The sequence below is a fragment of the Procambarus clarkii genome, chromosome 55 (assembly GCF_040958095.1).
Source record: "Procambarus clarkii isolate CNS0578487 chromosome 55, FALCON_Pclarkii_2.0, whole genome shotgun sequence".
Lineage (NCBI taxonomy): Eukaryota > Metazoa > Arthropoda > Malacostraca > Decapoda > Cambaridae > Procambarus > Procambarus clarkii.
The window spans coordinates 32,552,908-32,573,414 of NC_091204.1; the positions used below are offsets into that span (position 1 = coordinate 32,552,908).

The following is a 20,507-nucleotide window of genomic DNA, read 5'->3' on the forward strand; positions in this document are numbered from 1 at the left end:
TCCCGGTAGTACAGTCCAGGGTCCCGGTAGTACAGTCCAGGGTCCCGGTAGTACAGTCCAGGGTCCCGGTAGTACAGTCCAGGGTCTCGGTAGTACAGTCCAGGGTCCCGGTAGTACAGTCCAGGGTCCCGGTAGTACAGTCCAGGGTCCCGGTAGTACAGTCCAGGGTTCCAGTAGTACAGTCCAGGGTCCCGGTAGTACAGTCCAGGGTCCCAGTAGTACAGTCCAGGGTCCCGGTAGTACAGTCCAGGGTCCCGGTAGTACAGTCCAGGGTCCCGGTAGTAGAGTCCATCACAAGTCAACAATTTGGACGATGTCAATCAGGACACTTTCTTCAAAAGGTCAGATGTAATACGAACGAGGAGCAACGGGTTCAAGCTCAACAAGCCACAATGTAGGACAGAAAACAGGAGAGGCTTTTTCACCCGTATGGATGTAAACCCGTGGAACAGCCTACCCGCCAAGGAGTAGGTAAGGTAAACACCAAAACTCTACTGGGTTTTAAAATACAGATAGAAAAGATCATCCAGGCAAATGGGTAGGACCTTTGACAAGCCGCCAACTTCCTGTCCTCGTTGAGGCTACCAGTATTAGTGGCTCTCAGGTTAAACGTCAGCAAAGATCAGTAACCAAAGAAAATGGGAAGAACGACGTGGCGAGTAAGCGAGCGAGCGAGTGACGTCATCACAACAAAGGTTGCTATAGACGTCTCCACGACTTGTGAAGTTCGCCTGTTTTAAAGACCTGTGTCCACAATACCCGCCAAATTGTCCCTCCCACAGTACTCTCAGGACTTTTATGGCAGTGTAAGTGTGTGGTGAGGCCACACCACTGAAGACATTGAGGATATACCACGAGGGAGAGACAAAACTGTTGAAGGAAGGAGTCACTGGCTCCACCTGACCACCTTGTTCCTCGCACTCTCATCATCCTCCGTAAGTACTGGAGTACTTTCTGCTCCACCATTGTCTTACACCTCAACACGCAATTTTTGGGGCGTGGAAATAGGCCTATGGAATTGTTGGGGTGTGGACATTGACCTATGGCAGTGTTGGGGTGTGGACATTTATTTATTTATTTATATACAAGAAGGTACATTGGGGGTTAAGAGAAAATATAGAAATGAAGTTGATTTTACATTCTTGTAAAGCCATTAGCACGCATAGAGTTTCGGGGAAGTCCTTAAACTAACAGATAATTTTAAGTAGATAATTTACAGTAAAATTGACAAAAAATGTGTACAGGTACTTTACAGCCTTATTTTACAGGTACAGAGTATAGTCAGAGTACAGGCATAGATTATTACATTATGGAGTCAGTAGTTCTAGCAACAGTACAGTAGTTTATTTACATTAATTACAGAATGGAAATACAAGGTGTAATTTAGAACTACTCCTAATGACATTTTCTTAGAACTTATCAGAACATAGAGTAACATAAACATACTATAATTTAAGTTTAATAGGGTCAATGGGGTGATTGTGCTGTCAATCTGCTGTATGGTGTCTATTAATCTTGTTTAAATTACCAATCAAGCTGTCAATGTAATTAATCAGAGCTTTAATATACCAATGTGCTTTAACCCTTAACATGCTCGGGGTCTAATATCCTGCCATCCCCACAGGCACATGTCATTTTGAAAAAAAAAAAAAAAAATTTTCTTTCTAACCTGTTAATTTGTGTTCACTGATCACGGGAAAAATAATAAAAAAATCGTAAGTGGCATCCCAGCAAACACAGAACGTTTGTGGACGTTTTTAAATGGTTCCACAAAGGTAATACTGTAACTTTTGACATAAATACGTATATCTGACATTCTTAAAACCAAAGGATATAACTAAAAACATATATTCTTATGACACAGTTTTTTAAGATTTATGTACAAATTTAAAAATAATAGTAAATGCTATGGTATTATAATGTTTTCATGCTTTATATTTAAGAATAAATAATTTTCAGTCAACATTTAGTTTTTTTTGTTTACTTTCTGTAAAGCTATCCAATTTACGTTCTTATAACATAAATATAACATTTATATGACGTCAGTATAACGTTATTTACACGACATCATTACGTTATTATGATGTTATATTAACGTATAATTCCTGTATGAAAACCAGAATATATATTGAACTTTATGTTTTAAACCTTGTAAAGTTATCATAAAACTTGGAATAAGACGGTAAGCATGCTTTACTTATGAAAATATACAAACAAATCAACAAAAACATTTTAACATAAACATAACATAAATTAATTGCATGCATGGGAGTTAACTGGAACTCTGTAATATTGCATACATGAACCTTAAGGTACAAACCCAGTGTATTTACTCATGCAGTTCTTTCCTAAATCTAAATTTTTCAAATTTTTACACTTTGTTTCGAGTTCTGTCTTGTGTTGCTACTTTTAATACCCCATTAATGTCCCCTTTGTTATGTCCATTCATCCCATTGTGCACCTCTACCATATGTCACTCCTAATTCTTTGCTTTTCTAGAGAATGTAATATAAGCTTTGACAATCTTTCTTCATATGACAGGTTAACAGGTAGAACAAAGATTACCATTTATATATGGATAACTATTATAAGTCGGTTTGAATGAGTGAATTGCTGCTTGAAGATAGGTATATACACGTGTGGTACTATCAGATTGCATCGTGGTGAGCCTAAAACCCTTCAGATCCAAGCAAAGCGTAAAATGCCAGCAGATACAATTGCGAACACATTGATACCAAAATGAAAGACATATGACGAGAATTGAGGTAACCAAAGTGAAAAGTGTGTTCACATTACATTGCACTAGAGTGCTCCCAGGTTACTTTCTCTCACTTTCTCTGTTTTGTGTGGATGGTCCGCCGTGCTTTCATCACGTCAGCGGGTGGAGCACGCTGCTGTTTTTGACATTTCATGCATAAATTCCAGTTGGAAATTCTATTGCGAACACATTGATACCAAAATGAAAGACCTAGGATGACAATTGAGGTGACCAGAATGAAAAGAGTGTATACATTTTATCGCTCTTGTGCGCTCCCTGGTAACACGCTCTCGCTTTCTCTGTTTGTTGCGGATGGTAAGCCGGGCTTTTGGAGTTTATATGCCTTTAGTCCTGTAGAGAATTCTATTGCGAACACATTGATGCTAAATTGAAAAACCTAGGATGAGAATTGAGGTAACAAAGTTGAAAAGGGTATACACTTTTCAGTATTATCACGCTCAGCTTTCTTTTTCTGGTACCCTTGGCCTACATTCATCTTGTCGGCGGGTGGAGCGCGCTGCTGTCTTTGACATTATATTCACATAGTTCTGTTGGGAATTCTATTGCGAACGCATTGATACCAAAATGAAAGACATAGGACGAGAATTAAGGTGACAAAGTTGAAAAGAGTATACACTTTTCAGTATTTCCGCACACTACCAGGGAATGTCCAAAAAAAAATGGAGAGAGTCGAGGGGTAACTTGCCCAAAACGCGAAATTGTTTGGGGAGATTAACTTTCGTTCAATACTATTATGCAAGAGGAGCGACACATCTATGGTTCATCCAATAAAATCAGCAGACTTCTAGATGTTACTACTGCTCGGCTTAGACTCGGTTACAAGTATTTCTGGGAATTCTCATTATCTGCCGATGTAGACCTGACCAAATGTTAACTGTCAACAAAATTATTCGCACACCCTCCGTCACTATGTGATAGTGAATTCAGAGACAATTTTATAACCAATGTACCAACGATGTGTCAATATTTCATTCAAAATTATCTGGTACCAGAAATTTTAGCCAAATATCCCCAGTTTGCTAACTGTAAGTAGTAACAAAGTGATTGTAACCTATCCACCGCTGCCCACTGGATGAGGGGCGGTGTGCAGGACAAACATATCAATTGTGACACTAGCTCTCCACATATGTCAGTTGCTTAATTTAGAAACTGTACTTGTGATCGATCTCGAACCCATTGTTGATGTGACGACTTATACTGAATTTTGTAACTAGCTCATCAAGATTGTAACTTGCTTAGCTAAATGAATTGTGGGGTTCAGTCCCTGAGCCCATTATGTGCCTCTGCAACCCTTTCCACTACTGCCCACAAGATGGGTATGGGGTGCATAATAAATGAACTAAACTAACTTTAAGGCATCCTGAAAGAAAGCTTGGAGGGCTTGAAAAATTGCAGAACGAAGCCGTGAGGATAATCCTTGGGTGCCCTCGTACCACAAAGATACTTAATATGAGAAAGGAACCTAATATTCCGAGCGTTGTTTATCGTGTTACTGAAAATAACTGTCAAATTGGTATAAAAATGCTTAGGCTAGCTCATCCTAACCCTTGCACAGAAGCCCTCCAGAATTTCTTTATTGAATGTTGAAAACAACCCTCAAGTTGACTATTTCCGTAACAGCATGCACTCCTGTATGCTAATCCCCACAATCACCAAGCCCACCCGAGTCACTCAAACATCTGCCACTACCCTGGATCACCTTTGGACTAATATAACAGCTCCCCTTACATCTGGGGTAATTTATGACAGAACAACTGACCACTATCCTACTTTCCTCATAGCAAACATTGACACATCACCACCAGAAACCAAAAAACTTTCATTCAGGCTACATAGTGAATCAGCTTTAGGCAATCTCTCTAATGCACTTCACAATATTAACTGGGAATCTGAATTTAATAATTCACAGGATATAAACTCATCAACTAACCTCTTTCTCTACAAAACTCTAAGCCTCTACAACACTCACTGTCCCCTCCTTACCAAACAAGTAACTGATAAAAGAAAAAATAACCCGTGGCTCACAAGTGGCATAATTAAATCAATCAACAAAAAACATGAATACGAAAAGAAATTTAGGAGTGGCCTAATTCCAATGGAAGTAGTTAAAAGGTACTCGTCAGTGCTTACCAGTATCATAAGAAAAGCAAAACTTTCATACTATGAGACTAGATTCAAAGAAGCAAAAGGCAACATGAAAAGCACATGGAATACCATCTCTAACATCCTAGGAACTAAACAACACTCCCACAACCAGATAACACTCTCTAAGGATGGCCTTGCACTGTCATCTGACTTAGAAATGGCGAATGAATTTAATAGCTTCTTTTCATAGATTGGTGCTAACCTTGCAAGTAAAATCCCACAGAGTCAGACACATATCAACACATATCTCTCAGGCAGCTATCCAAACTCTCTTCTCCTCTCACCAGTCAGCCCGTCAGATGTTGTGTCCATCATACATTCACTAAAAACCAAAGCTGGGAACATCAGTGAAATCCCATCCATTGTATACAAGAGCGCCTCCCATATGCCCTTGCACCACCTATAGCTCTGCTGTTCAACAAATCCCTTGAGTGTCATACCTTCCCTGATATCCTTAAAAACGCAAGAGTAACGCCAGTTCATAAAGGAGGTAGTGGATTATGTTGCATCTCTGCTTGCCTTGATGACTGAAAGAAAGCTTAAAGGGCTTGAAAACTTGCAGAACGAAGCCTTGAAGATAATCCTTGGATGTCCCTAGTACCACAAAGATACTTAACATGAGGAAGGAACTTAATATTAACTTAATAATAGAATATGAGTGCATATTCTACTGCATTACTATTTGTAATGATCCTCATATTGTGCTTCAGTAATCCAATGTATAACCCTGAGATGTTTTCCTAATTGTACTTAGGATTCCTTGTTCATTATTGTGTATTGTTCTGATCTGCTTTTGTGTCGAAAATTCTTGCATCGTACCTGTAAACAATTTTTTGACAATTTTACTGTAATTATCCTACTTAAAATCATCTGTACTTGTAAAGTAAAGCTGTAATGTACCTGTTAAACACTTTTTATCAATTTTACATTTAATTATTTCTCTAAAACTCTGTTTAAGAATTTGCTCAAAGATTAGTTTAAGGACTTGCCCGAAACTCTATATATGCAAGCTAGTGGTTTTACAAGATTATAATTCTAACTTAAGCTCTATATGTTGTCTCTTAACCCCCCAATGTACGTTCTTGTATATATATAAATAAATAAAATAAATAAATAACGAGGGATCGAGGCATTAATGCGCAGTACGTGCTTCCCTCATCTGTGACGTCACAGCGCCATCTGACGACAGCATAAACACAGGCGGCCATTTTATGTTCCACCAAGATTAAAAAAAAAAAAATAATTTTGCCCCGAGGGGCGAGTTTATTGGGCAGCGCCCAATGTGTTCGCAATAGAATGTTCTACAAGAACATGTATAAAATAAGTGACACAGAGATTATTGATGTGTGTATTTGTGTGGGTGATTATAAATATGCATGTGTATGTATATATGTATACGTATATATATATATATATATATATATATATATATATATATATATATAATATATATATATATATATATATATATATATATATATATATATATATATATATGTACATGTATGTATGAGAGTGTGTACATGAATATATAACATTAATAATTTTGTAACTAGCGTCAAAAATTGTTATTTGCATAGCTAAACAAACTAGAGAGTTCAGTTCCTGAACCCATTATGTGCCTCTGTAATCCTTTACACCACCGCCCACGGGATGGGTATGGGGTGCATAATAAAGAAAGAAATTGAAATAATAAGGGTATGAAATGTATCAACATAAAACATTAATGTTAATGGCCATCAGGTAAAATCAGGTTATTATTTGTAAAGAATTTAAATGAGTTAAACTAAATACGAACTTAATATGTTTTGCTAACGCAAAAATATATTCCCGAGGTATTGTAATTGCAAATAAATATTTAATACAATTATTTGTATCATTTTTTTTATTTTAGATTTCCGTATTGCTTGATAATATATAATAGCGTTTAGATAATGCTAGCGCTGGACATTCTTTAGGCTCGTTGCATGTTGTGGTAGTCGCCGCCATTTTAAAACCGTGTCGAGAGGGACTGCTGCTGGCTTATCCACAAAATCCTGCTGCATCTTCAATAGTTAAGGTAACTGTTTTCTTTTATTTGCTCTTAGACATGTGTAGTATATTTATAAGCTTGTGGTGGTAGGCTGGATGGTGTGTTGATGGTGGTGTTGTGTTGATGGCCCTGAAGGTGTGTTGGTGGCCCTGGCTGGAGGTGTGTTGGTGGCCCTGGCTGGAGGTGTGTTGATGGTGGTGTTGTGTTGATGGCCCTGAAGGTGTGTTGGTGGCCCTGGCTGGAGGTGTGTTGATGGTGGTGTTGTGTTGATGGCCCTGAAGGTGTGTTGGTGGCCCTGGCTGGAGGTGTGTTGATGGTGGTGTTGTGTTGATGGCCCTGAAGGTGTGTTGGTGGCCCTGGCTGGAGGTGTGTTGGTGGCCCTGGCTGGAGGTGTGTTGGTGGCCCTGGCTGGAGGTGTGTTGGTGGCCCTGGCTGGAGGTGTGTTGGTGGCCCTGGCTGGAGGTGTGTTGGTGGCCCTGGCTGGAGGTGTGTTGGTGGCCCTGGCTGGAGGTGTGTTGGTGGTGGTGTTGTGTTGATGGCCCTGGCTGGAGGCGTGTTGATGGCCCTGGCTGGAGGTGTGTTGGTGGCCCTGGCTGGAGGTGTGTTGGTGGCCCTGGCTGGAGGTGTGTTGGTGGCCCTGGCTGGAGGTGTGTTGGTGGCCCTGGCTGGAGGTGTGTTGGTGGTGGTGTTGTGTTGATGGCCCTGGAGGCGTGTTGATGGCCCTGGCTGGAGGTGTGTTGGTGGCCCTGGCTGGAGGTGTGTTGGTGGCCCTGGCTGGAGGTGTGTTGGTGGCCCTGGCTGGAGGTGTGTTGGTGGCCCTGGCTGGAGGTGTGTTGGTGGCCCTGGCTGGAGGTGTGTTGGTGGCCCTGGCTGGAGGTGTGTTGGTGGCCCTGGCTGGAGGTGTGTTGGTGGCCCTGGCTGGAGGTGTGTTGGTGGCCCTGGCTGGAGGTGTGTTGGTGGCCCTGGCTGGAGGTGTGTTGGTGGCCCTGGCTGGAGGTGTGTTGGTGGTGGTGTTGTGTTGATGGCCCTGGAGGCGTGTTGATGGCCCTGGCTGGAGGTGTGTTGGTGGCCCTGGCTGGAGGTGTGTTGGTGGCCCTGGCTGGAGGTGTGTTGGTGGCCCTGGCTGGAGGTGTGTTGGTGGCCCTGGCTGGAGGTGTGTTGGTGGCCCTGGCTGGAGGTGTGTTGGTGGCCCTGGCTGGAGGTGTGTTGGTGGCCCTGGCTGGAGGTGTGTTGGTGGCCCTGGCTGGAGGTGTGTTGATGGTGGTGTTGTGTTGATGGCCCTGGAGGTGTGTTGGTGGCCCTAGCTGGAGGTGTGTTGATGGCCCTATATATACATATATATATATATATATATATATATATATATATATATATATATATATATATATATATATATATTATATTATGAATATCAGAGGTCCCAGGACAATTATTGTGCATGTGTAGTATGTATATTTATGTAGTATATTTGGCATATTTAATGGCATTTAGTTAATGCCACTTAGTGGCATGTCTCTGCACCGTTTCCAGTTTGTTGATATGCTTTCTAAGATATGGGCACACCATACAACTGCTGCATACTCCAACTTTGGTGTAACAAAAATTGTGAACAATTTCAAAATTTCTGTTGAAGAAATCCTGTTTCCTAGTTCTGCATCTGTTTTGGTATAACACCTCCTTTTTTACTAGGCCTGCAATTATGAATGCCTTTATAACCAGCTAAGTTGTAGAGTTGGGTATAGTCTTTACTTAGCCAAGTTTCTGTTAAAATGAGGGTCCGTCTAATTACCACAAGCTACCACAAGCTACACAAGCTTCACAAAGCTTCCTGGCAATACGTTAGTAATGAATAAATATAATAGGTTAGGTTGACCTAACTTAACCTAACCGACGCTTGGATCGTCGACTTGATTTGGCGTCACCAGCTCTTTATTTTCGTCTAATTTCTTTATAAAAAGATCCTTTTTCAGATTAAAATTATGTTTTTTCGTGTTGTACATTCAGCACCAACATTATAATGAGTAAATATATCATATTTATTCATTACTAACGTATTGCCAGGAAGCTGAGTGGGTAGGTCTCGATAAATTTCCTGGTATAATATTATTGTTTGCTATTCTCCATCTTAGACTAGGCAAGTTGAAGTCACCTAGGAAGATAATATGAGGTATCGAGTTCTCCATTTTGTTTATCTGTTCTGTGAATTCCTCGGCCGTTGCATCTGGCGGTTTGTATATTAGAATAATCACTAAATTTATTTTCTCTATTTTTAATCCCAATACCTCTACCACCTCATTTGTAATGTTAAGGAGCTCCGAGCATACAAGGTCTTCCATAGTATACAGACCCACTCCTCCATGTGACCTAATTTTCCTATCACAGTTGTGTACTTTTCGAGACTACATTTCAAATATTCCCTAACATACATGGCTTCTCCCCCCTCTTTGTGTAAAATAGTTAAATCCATTTATGGGACATTCAGCAAATAGTTCTCTATTTTTTACATTCATCAATGTTTCGGTACGTGCAATAGTATGTATTGTTTCATTGCAGATAACAGCATTTAAATTTTTTTTGTTTCTTAGACTTAGACTCGTACTACCAAGTTGCTGTTGGCAATTGGATAATTTTTTTATGAAGTCATTTGTTATTTTTTCCCCTACTTTAGTAATTTATGCTTTTGATCTCAATTAGTTTTATATCCTAGCTTTTTAATTTTTTCCCCTTATATATTGCCATCTTATCTGTCTGCTTTACATGGCTTAAGCAGAGTCATGTCTGCTTAAGCCTTTGTTATTTTACTAATTTACCTGTTTTAATTATTATTTGTTTTCAAAGTTTAGTTTACCCCATTTTATTTGCTTTTTGCAGTACAATACTTTACTAATAATCTTGTAATAGTAATTGGTAATGTAGCACTTGGCCTTTCTCCTTCAGAATGTATGCACACATTATAGAAAGAAGAAGAGAATACCACACAAGATGGCAGCGTATGTCACGGGCCAAAAAGCGACGCCTAAAAGAACAGGTAAACCTCGAAGTCTTTCAGAGGTTGATAGATGGAAAGCGACTGAATACAGACAACTCCTTCTCTACACCGGTAAGATTGTACTGAAGGGAATCTTACCCAAAGAATTGTATGACCATTTCCTGACTCTGAGTGTAGCCATTTCTATTCTTGTATCACCTAAATTGATTCAGTTAAATTACAGCCAATATGCACATGATCTTTTGCTGTACTTTGTGTTAAAGGCTCGTGAGCTGTATGGTAAGGATTTTTTAGTGTACAATGTACACTGCCTAACACACATATTCCTCTGATGCCAAAGAGTTTGGTAGTTTGGACAGATGTTCAGCATTTCCATTTGAAAATTACCTGCAGCAGGTTAAGAATATGGTTCGATCAAGTAAAAACCCTCTTGTTCAAGGAGGATTTAAGGGATTTACTGGAGAACTTGGCAAAGGTATATTCACAATAGTCGTCTCTATTACTAATGACACTATTGCAGATGAAGGTATCTTTGTAAGATATTGCTATGCCACCTCCTTTTTTTATTAGGCCTGCAGTTGTGAATGGCTTTATTATCAGCCAAGTTGTAGCATACAACATAGCATATATATGTATATGGCATATATATATATATATATATATATATATATATATATATATATATATATATATATATATATATATATATATATATATATATATATTCAAAATTCGTCAGTGTACTACATTTTTGTTGTTGCTTTTAGGTGATGCTTTTAACCAGTGTACGTGGGTCTGATTGTGCAACCATGGTTCGAAGAATAATGAAGATATGAACAAACGGCCTGTGGTCACTATACAGTCTGGAAGGGCAAAAGAAGAAATTGGCATTTCTACAAAAACAAGAACTATATAATGTTATTTTAAGTAAGTAACCAAAAAATTAAATAATTTTTTTAAAGTTTAAAATTCACTTAAAAATTTAAATTTTAAATTAAAAAATTTTAACCAAAAAACTTAATATTTTTCATATTTGGAACCATTCCATAATATTTTCCCAAGCATAAATGATTATATTTCTATCACTTGCTCTTAAGATTGTTTCATTTAATAGAGGTTGGGCATAATTGTTCTCTGCTGCTAATAGAACTGACTGACTTAGCTATAGGAAAATGTAAACTTAATTGGTTTATCCATTACAGTATTGTGCAGTTTATTTCATGATCCTGTGCTTAATACTTGCATAAATAGTAGATTACAAAATGCATTTTTATATCATTAGTATTGAATAATAATAATGCAAATAATTGACTTATAAATGATGTACAATTAATTGGTAGGTGATATTATATTATTAATATTTTTTCATTCTTGCAAAGCCTTAACAAAGCCATTAACATGTTAATATAAACTTGATCACCTTCCACTTATTTTCTCATGTGCTACCTACATGTACAAAACCTTATTCCTAAATGCATATTTTGTTCTGAAGCTTGTCCTTTATATGTTGTGTATCACCATCTCTGGAGAGTTTTATCTGATTGATGTATAAATTACTTTTAGTTTTACAGAATATTATTGTTATACTGAATTTATTATTATATAAATAACTTAATTTTACAGAATCATCTATCAACGCACATCCACAAGTTGAGGAGGAGGATGTGACCTTCCAGATTTCTCAAGTACTGAAACATAGACCAAACAGGCCTGGTGGATCTAGGTACAAGGTAAAATAATTTAAATTTTTATTTTTTTTTTCCTAATTGTCCGATATATATATATATATATATATATATATATATATATATATATATATATATATATATATATATATATATATATATATATATATATATATATATATGACAATGTCAGACCACGGAGGAAAAATGAAACAGGAAATTTCCTTAAGTACTTTCGTATATTAAATACATCTTCAGAAGGTCATTTTACAGATCGAGTGATGGGTATAAATAGGCAGGAAGGAGTGGTGAAGTAAGGTGAGGTACAATACTTGGACAACGCAGAAGGCCCATTGGCCCATCAGATGCACCCAATTGGCACATCCGATGTAGCACAATGGCCCATCTGTTACAGCAGACATACAAGCATAATATATAATGCTTGTATGTCTGTACCTTAGATACAGGTATATAATGTACCTTAGATTTAAAATGTAGAATATCGCAACATAAATACTCTGTAAAACATGGCCAATTGTCTAATGCTTTGTTTGTGCATTTGTCAGAAAAAGCTCACCAAATTGATTGGGAGAGTGCTTCTTCAATAACAAATTGTAAAAGCACCTATAACAGAAACATAATTGAATCTGCTTTGATACAGATCACCAAAGAAAGTAATTTGAATATTAGCAGTGGTCTATATAATTTAGATCCATTTCTAATAGATCAGCTAAAGGGCGATTTAAGTAGAATCATTGAAAAACATTTGTCTCACTAATTTATTGTATTCTTTATGTTATAATTACCTATATATTATGCTTGTATGTCTGCTGTAACAGATGGGCCATTGTGCTACATCGGATGTGCCAATTGGGTGCATCTGATGGGCCAATGGGCCTTCTGCGTTGTCCAAGTATTGTACCTCACCTTACTTCACCACTCCTTCCTGCCTATTTATACCCATCACTCGATCTGTAAAATGACCTTCTGAAGATGTATTTAATATACGAAAGTACTTAAGGAAATTTCCTGTTTCATTTTTCCTCCGTGGTCTGACATTGTCACATTCTTAATCACGTGTTTATTTTCGTGATATACACACACATATATATATATATATATATATATATATATATATATATATATATATATATATATATAAACAATGGGAAGGGAGTACCACCTCTAGCTGGAAGAAGGGGGACCCATAGCCTCGGAGGAAACCACGCATAACGCATTAGAGGGAATGTTTAGATCCCCTCCAATACAGTTTCTGTGTGCTTTTCTCCTACCACCCCCATCCTTGAATATTTTTTGTGCTTTATTATGCATTTGATGGTTACAAGATATACATGGGTTGATACAAAAATAATAATGCAAAAAGGTGCTTAAAGGTTATATATATATATATATATATATATATATATATATATATATATATATATATATATATATATATATATATATATATATATATATATATATATATATATATATATAACTGAAAACTCACACCCCAGAAGTGACTCGAACCCATACTCCCACAACTGGTATGTACAGGGACGCTTTAATCCGCTTGACCATCACGACCGGACAAAAGGAAGTGATAGCCGAGGCTATATGAACCACTTCCCCGCCGGCACTCGGATGGTAATCTTGGGCATAGCATTTTATCAAATCACCTCATTCTTTGGGGCACACGTGAGGAACACAAATGCAAACAAGCCTGAATGGTCCCCAGGACTATATACAACTGAAAACTCACACCCCAGAAGTGACTCGAACCCATACTCCCACAACTGGTATGTACAGGGACGCTTTAATCCGCTTGACCATCACGACCGGACAAAAGGAAGTGATAGCCGAGGCTATATGAACCACTTCCCCGCCGGCACTCGGATGGTAATCTTGGGCATAGCATTTTATCAAATCACCTCATTCTTTGGGGCACACGTGAGGAACACAAATGCAAACAAGCCTGAATGGTCCCCAGGACTATATACAACTGAAAACTCACACCCCAGAAGTGACTCGAACCCATACTCCCACAACTGGTATGTACAGGGACGCTTTAATCCGCTTGACCATCACGACCGGACAAAAGGAAGTGATAGCCGAGGCTATATGAACCACTTCCCTGCCGGCACTCGGATGGTAAACTTGGGCATAGCATTTTATCAAATCACCTCATTCTTTGGGGCACACGTGAGGAACACAAATGCAAACAAGCCTGAATGGTCCCCAGGACTATATACAACTGAAAACTCACACCCCAGAAGTGACTCGAACCCATACTCCCACAACTGGTATGTACAGGGACGCTTTAATCCGCTTGACCATCACGACCGGACAAAAGGAAGTGATAGCCGAGGCTATATGAACCACTTCCCCGCCAGCACTCGGATGGTAAAAAGTGGTTCATATAGCCTCGGCTATCACTTCCTTTTGTCCGGTCGTGATGGTCAAGCGGATTAAAGCGTCCCTGTACATACCAGTTGTGGGAGTATGGGTTCGAGTCACTTCTGGGGTGTGAGTTTTCAGTTGTATATAGTCCTGGGGACCATACCTTGAGGCTACCTTGAGGTGCTTCCGGGGCTCAGTGTCCCCGCGGCCCGGTCGTCGACCAGGCCTCCTGGTTGCTGGACTGATCAACCAGGCTGTTAGACGCGGCTGCTCGCAGCCTGACGTATGAGTCACAGCCTGGTTGATCAGGTATCCTTTGGAGGTGCTTATCCAGTTCTCTCTTAAACACTGTGAGGGGTCGGCCAGTTATGTCCCTTATGTGTAGTGGAAGCGTGTTGAACAGTCTCGGGCCTCTGATGTTGATAGAGTTCTCTCTCAGAGTACCTGTTGCACCTCTGCTTTTCAACGGGGGTATTCTGCACATCCTGCCATGTCTTCTGGTCTCATGTGGTGTTATTTCTGTGTGCAGGTTTGGGACCAGCCCCTCTAATATTTTCCACGTGTAAATTATTATGTATCTCTCCCGCCTGCGCTCAAGGGAGTACAGATTTAGGCTCTTTAGTCGGTCCCAGTAATTTAGATGTTTTACTGAGTGGATTCTAGCAGTAAAGGATCTCTGCACGCTCTCTAGGTCAGCAATTTCTCCAGCTTTGAAAGGGGCTGTCATTGTGCAGCAGTACTCCACTCTAGAGAGCACAAGCGTTTTGAAAAGTATCATCATCGGTATAGCATCTCTAGTGTGAAAAGTTCTTGTTATCCAACCTGTCATTTTTCTTGCAGTTGCGACGGCTACTTTATTGTGTTCTTTAAAGGTAAGGTCTTCCGACATGAGTACACCCAGGTCCTTTACATTGCCTTTTCGTTCTATGTTATGATTTGCCTGCGTTTTGTACGTGGTTTCTGTTTTTATATTTTCAATTTTTCCGTAGCGCATGAGCTGAAACTTATCCTCGTTGAATACCATATTATTTTCTGTAGCCCATAGAAAGACCTGATCTACATCTGATTGGAGGTTTGCCGTGTCCTCTATGTTGCCAACTCTCATGAAAATCCTAGTGTCATCTGCAAAGGATGATACAGTGCTATAGGTTGTGTTCTGGTCTATGTCCGATATGAGGATGAGAAAAAGTACTGGAGCAAGCACAGTACCCTGGGGGACTGAGCTCTTCACGGTTGATGAGCTGGATTTTATTTTGTTGACTATTACACATTGGGTTCTGTCAGTTAGGAAATTGTAGATCCATCTGCCTATTTTCCCGGTAATTCCTTTTGAACGCATTTTATGTGCAATAACACCATGGTCACATTTATCAAAAGCTTTTGCGAAATCTGTGTAAATTACATCAGCGTTTTGTTTGTCTTCCATAGCATCTAATGCCATATCATAGTGGTCCAGCAACTGCGACAGGCAAGAGCGCCCTGTTCTGAAACCATGTTGTCCGGGGTTATGGAGATGCTGTGATTCCATGTATTTTGTGATCTTACTTCTTAGCACTCTCTCAAAAATTTTTATGATGTGCGATGTTAGTGCTATCGGTCTGTAATTTTTTGCCTCTGCCTTATTTCCTCCTTTATGGAGTGGTGCTATCTCTGCTGTTTTTAGTATGTCAGGGATAACGCCAGTATCTAGGCTTTGTCTCCACAGAATGTGAAGGGCCTGCGATAGTGGTTTTTTACAGTTCTTGATGAATATGGAGTTCCAAGAATCCGGGCCTGGTGCAGAGTGCATAGGCATACTGTTTATGGCTTCTTCAAAATCTAGTGGGGATAGGGCGACGTCTGATATGTGATTTGATGTTGGTATCATATCCATGAAAAATTCATTTGGGTTATCAATCTTTAGTGCATTTAATGGCTCACTGAAAACTGAGTCGTACTGCTTCCTCAGTAACTCGCTCATTTCTTTGTTGTCATCTGTGAAAGTTCCATCTCCCTTTCGCAGGGGCCCGATACTAGATGTGGTTTTTGATCTTGATTTTGCATAGGAGAAAAAATATTTCGGATTTCTCTCTATTTCACTGATGGCCTTTTGCTCTCTTTGCCTCTCCTGGGTTTTGTATGATTCTTGTAGCTTGAGTTCAATTGTTTCTATTTCTCTACCTAACCTTCTTCGCCGTTCTTGAGATAGGGTGCGACTCTCAAGTTGTTCCGCGATTCGTTTTCTTCGCCTATATAGGGAACGACGTTCCCGTTCCAATCTGCATCTCTTTCTCTTTTTTCTTAGGGGTATGCGGTTTGAACATATTTCTAGTGCTACTGAGCTTATTTTTTCCAGGCACTGGTTCAGGTTTGCATTTCCTAGCTGTTCTTCCCAGTTTATTTCTGTGAAGTCCTGGTTTATTTGCTCCCAGTTTATCCGTTTATTATTGAAGTTGAATTTGCTGAAATCTCCTCCACCGGGAATCTGGATTGGTTTTGAAGGTCCATTCCCCACGGTTGTCAGAACTTCAATTAAGTTGTGATCTGAGTAACAGGTATTTGTAATCATTATGTTCCCGATCAACTCATCATTATTAGTGAAAATGAGGTCCAGCGTGTTCTCCTTCCTAGTTGGTTCTACTATTTGCTGGTTTAAGGCAAACTTATCGCACATCCGTAGCAGGTCATTTGCATGTGCCTGTTCATTTAGGCTACTTCCTGGTATTCTTTCTGATATTACTGTATTAGCCAGGTGCTTCCATTTCAGGTGCCGTAGGTTGAAGTCCCCAAGCAGGATGACCATTCAGGCTTGTTTGCATTTGTGTTCCTCACGTGTGCCCCAAAGAATGAGGTGATTTGATAAAATGCTATGCCCAAGATTACCATCCGAGTGCCGGCGGGGAAGTGGTTCATATAGCCTCGGCTATCACTTCCTTTTGTCCGGTCGTGATGGTCAAGCGGATTAAAGCGTCCCTGTACATACCAGTTGTGGGAGTATGGGTTCGAGTCACTTCTGGGGTGTGAGTTTTCAGTTGTATATAGTCCTGGGGACCATTCAGGCTTGTTTGCATTTGTGTTCCTCACGTGTGCCCCAAAGAATGAGGTGATTTGATAAAATGCTATGCCCAAGATTACCATCCGAGTGCCGGCGGGGAAGTGGTTCATATAGCCTCGGCTATCACTTCCTTTTGTCCGGTCGTGATGGTCAAGCGGATTAAAGCGTCCCTGTACATACCAGTTGTGGGAGTATGGGTTCGAGTCACTTCTGGGGTGTGAGTTTTCAGTTGTATATAGTCCTGGGGACCATTCAGGCTTGTTTGCATTTGTGTTCCTCACGTGTGCCCCAAAGAATGAGGTGATTTGATAAAATGCTATGCCCAAGATTACCATCCGAGTGCCGGCGGGGAAGTGGTTCATATAGCCTCGGCTATCACTTCCTTTTGTCCGGTCGTGATGGTCAAGCGGATTAAAGCGTCCCTGTACATACCAGTTGTGGGAGTATGGGTTCGAGTCACTTCTGGGGTGTGAGTTTTCAGTTGTATATAGTCCTGGGGACCATTCAGGCTTGTTTGCATATATATATATATATATATATATATATATATATATATATATATATATATATATATATATATATATATATATGTCGTACCTAGTAGCCAGAACGCACTTCTCAGCCTACTATGCAAGGCCAAATTTGCCTAATAAGCCAAGTTTTCCTGAATTAATATATTTTCTATAATTTTTTTCTTATGAAATGATAAAGCTACCCATTTCATTATGTATGAGGTCAATGTTTTTTTATTGGAGTTAAAATTAACGTAGATATATGACGTAGATATATAAAATTAACGTAGATATATGATGGGTACCATCGAGCAAAAAGTCTTAGTCGACATGAACTTGAAACCGGCCATATACTGCAGGTATGTTGACGACATTTTTACACAGGTACCTGATGTCAGACATCTGCAGGAGCTGAAGGAGGCATTTGAGCAGAGTTCCGTGCTGCGTTTCACTTACGAGACGGAAAAGGATGGGAAGCTGCCTTTTCTAGATGTAACAGTCATGGAAAAGGGCGGAGGTTTCCACACTGCAGTCTACACAAAGGAAACAAACATAGGAATGTGCCTAAATGCCAACAGCGACTGCCCTGACAGGTACAAGAGGAGTGTTGTTAACGCATACGTCGACCGTGCTCTCAGCCACAGCTCAGAATGGAAGCAAGTCGACGAAGAACTCTGTAGGGTAAGGCAGGTTCTAGTCAATAACGGCTTCTCCAATGGTTTCATCGAAGACATCATAAGAAGGAAAGTGAAAAGCCATGCAACCTCTGAAGAGACAACTAACACAACACCTATACCCCCTATTAGACTATTTTACAGGAACTTCTTTTCCACAGCTCATAAAACAGAGGAAAGGGTCCTGAAAGATATTGTTAATAGAAACGTTATCCCTACAGACAAAAATCAGAGGATACAACTGACGATTTACTATAAAACCAGAAAAACGGCCAGCCTACTCATGAGAAACTCTCCAGACACGAAACAGAACGCTTTAAAAGAGACTAACGTCGTCTATGCCTTCAAATGCCCACTTGGGGACTGTAAGCTCCAAAAAACCCAGTATATAGGCAAGACAACAACATCTCTTTCTAGGCGTTTAACGATGCATAAACAACAGGGCTCCATTAAGGAACATATAATCTCTTCCCATAACCAAACCATCGCCAGAGAAATCCTAGTAAACAACACAGAAATCATCGATAGATACAGCGATAGCAGGCGGCTTGACGTTTGCAAGGCACTACACATCAAGAAGTCAACACCAGCAATCAACAGCCAATTATTGCACAACTATATTCTACCCACCTCAAGACTCCGCTCCAATATAGAAGCATCAAGAAATATGGACCAATAGGCTTTCTACAAACACTTCTATTCAATATCCATTGTTTCGTGTTCTGTCTTGTGTTGATACTTTTAATACCCTATTAATATCCTCTAATGCCACATCATCCTTCCCACCTCACTCAAATGTAATGCCACATCACCCTTCCCACCTCACTCAAAAGTAGATATAAAATCAGGGAAATGCAAGTTCTAATCAGTTGTGTATTTGTGAAGTCTTTGAAAATGTAATAAGTTTTACGAAACGCGCCCGTGTCGCGTCAGACTAGAAATAAAAATGAATTTTGGAGAAGTGATTTTTGATTTACCTCCAACAGTGAAGCATAATGTACGAAAGATTGAGAAAATTCGTGTTAGAATTATTAATCTTACTTTTTCGGTCATATTTAATAAAATATGTCTACAGGAAAGACTGCTACCAAAATATACTAATATATTTATATATATATATATATATATATATAGTGTGTGTGTAAATACCTAAGTGTAGTTACAGGATGAGACCGTCTTCCCAAAACTACTGACAGTCTTGGCCTCCACCACCTTCTCACCTAACTTGTTCCAACTGTCTACCACGCTATTTGCGAAAGTGAATTTTCTTATATTTCTTTAGCATCTGTGTTAAGCTAGTTTCAATCTATGACCTCCTGTTCTTGAAGTTCCAGGTCTCAGGAAATCTTCGCTGTCGATTTTATCAATTCCTGATACTATTTTGTATGTAGTGATCATATCACCTCTTTCTTCTGTCTTTTAGTTTTGGCATATTTAATGCCTCTAACCTCTCCTCGTAGCTCTTGCCCTTCAGTTCTGGGAGCCACTTAGTAGCATGTCTTTGCACCTTTTCCAGTTTGTTGATGTGCTTCTTAAGATATGGGCCAACTTCTGTTGTTGGGCACCACACAACAGCTGCATATTCTAGCTTTGGCGTAACAAAAGTCATGAACAATTTCTTTAGTATATCACCATCCATGTATTTAAACGCAATTCTAAAGTTAGAAAGCGTAGCATAGGCTCCTCGCACAATATTCTTTATGTGGTTCTCAGGTGATAGTTTTCTATCTAGAACCACCCCTAGATCTCTTTCTTTATTAGAATTCTTTAAAGATTTCTCACATAATGTATAGGTTGTGTGGGGTCTATGTTCTCCTGTTCCACATTCCATAACATGGCATTTATTAACATTAAATTCCATTTGCCAAGTGGTGCTCCATATACTTATTTTATCCAGGTTTTCTTGAAGGGCATGACAATCATCTAAATTTCTTATCCTTCCTATTATCTTAGCATCATCAGCAAACATGTTCATGTAATTCTGTATACCAACTGGTAGATCATTTATGTAGACAATAAACATCACTGGTGCAAGAACTGAACCCTGTGGTACTCCACTTGTGACATTTCTCCAGTCCGATACATTGCCTCTGATTACTGCCCTCATTTTTCTATCAGTCAGAAAATTTTTCATCCATGTTAGAAGCTTACCTGTCACCCCTCCAATATTTTCCAGTTTCCAGAACAACCTCTCTATGTGGAACTCTGTCGAATGCCTTTTTTAGGTCCAGATAGATGCAGTCAACCCAACCAT

General features: G+C 39.5%; 1 protein-coding gene across 1 annotated transcript in view; it reads left to right on the forward strand.

The window, feature by feature from the left end:
* The first annotated feature begins 707 nt into the window (after positions 1–707).
* The window catches only part of LOC138352928 (peptidyl-prolyl cis-trans isomerase-like), a 64,467-nt gene continuing 44,667 nt past the window's right edge, over positions 708–20,507 (forward strand). The window contains exon 1 of the mRNA XM_069305581.1: positions 708–935. The gene's annotated coding sequence lies outside the window, so the exon portion shown is untranslated. The remainder of the gene's footprint in view (positions 936–20,507) is intronic.